General features: G+C 41.4%; 1 protein-coding gene across 2 annotated transcripts in view; it reads left to right on the forward strand.

The window, feature by feature from the left end:
* Nucleotides 1-1,501, forward strand: part of PER2 (period circadian clock 2) — a 63,973-nt gene that overhangs the window by 27,852 nt on the left and 34,620 nt on the right. The gene's annotated exons all lie outside the window — the stretch shown is intronic.

Genomic DNA, 1,501 nt, shown 5'->3' on the forward strand with positions numbered 1-1,501 from the left:
GGTCCCTGAGGGCCTGACCGACAAGCCTCTTGAACTTGTCAAAGTTGGCTTTTCTGATGTCAAGGACTTCTGTGTTGCTGACTGACTTGCCAGCTTGACATGTGTTGTCTACATCAGGGATCGGCAACATTACTGGGCATTATCGGGTCAAAAACACCCACAACATCAACTTGTAAGATGTTGGTGTCAGGGGCTGATGGTGGGGGAACTGTGAGGGAGCGATCCTTGTTATGGCACTGCATACCTGGCCCGTTCCCCTCTTCACCCAAAGGCGTGTGTGCCAAGCAAAATGTTTTCGTGTCCTACGCCCTGGCACCCATGCTGGGGGTAGCCTACCTGTGGTCTACATAGGCGTAAGTAATAAGCAACACAGTTTTAGTGCTCATTCTAGTTCTAGTGACCCTTAATCATTTGTTTAACACACACGAACTATATTGTGAGTTAAGTGTACTGTTTCTCTTTTTACATGGCCTCATCTGTTAACTGGCTGTCATGAAATACAACTTGAAAATAGTGGTGCCACATGTCTGTGTAAAAACTAGAAACATAAGATCTCCCAGAGGCCCATAGAAAAAACTAGAAAAGCCCATTCATTTCTAGTATGTTGCCGATGTCTCTGAAATTACTGAAACTGCGTACATCAGATTTGCTAACCTGAAAACTCAACAGAAATAGATGTGCAAAATATTTCTAAAGGCCCTGTCACACATTCAGATTAAAGCTGGATAGAAACCAGCTGTTGAATTGTTACATATTTTCAAGCACTAACTTTGTATCTGATGGACTCCTTTTCTTATAACTGTATATTCATTTTTCTCGAGTGATAATAGCTTTGCACGTGTGACCTATCTAAATGTATTGTGTGGTTTACCAGTTAATTGCATAATATATGTAACTTGTAGCAGGAGCCAAATGTGCACACAGACTTTTGTGATCTAAATTGGTCTTCATGGAATTTATTGACAGTACTTTTTTTTGCTCTGTATGAGAAACTGTTACATTTAGAGCTTTACATGCTTTAGTATAATGGCCAAAATTGTTTTAATTTTAAAAAATCCATAAAATGTACAAATAGGAAATACTGCCCTCCTGCACCCAGTGGTATATATTAATTGAACCACAAAATATGGGAATTTAATTACATTCCCCTCTCCCTGAAAAACTCTTCCACTTCAGGCTTTTCAAACTTTAAATTGAGCATGTTGTGTGTGGTATGCCAGAGGTTCATTCAGCTGAAGGGGACAGTAAGTTGCCAAAAAGGTTTTTCAGGAAAATACTGTCCATCAGCCGGGGATAGTTTGGCCATCTCTGTAGATTAGAATGTGGTAGAATTGTACTAGGAGAGGGACATTGGCACCATTTGAAAAAAGTGTCCTGGGCTAGCTTAGGTTTTAAATAAAAACTATAAACTGCAAGTGGAAGCTAACAAGCTTAGGGGTGTGGCGAAATGCCGGGCTAGCGGCTCCGGCACCGCTTAGGGGAGCCGCGGGCTTTGCGGAGT

The sequence above is a fragment of the Crocodylus porosus genome, unplaced genomic scaffold (genome assembly GCF_001723895.1).
Source record: "Crocodylus porosus isolate Cpor-Errol unplaced genomic scaffold, CroPor_comp1, whole genome shotgun sequence".
NCBI lineage: Eukaryota > Metazoa > Chordata > Crocodylia > Crocodylidae > Crocodylus > Crocodylus porosus.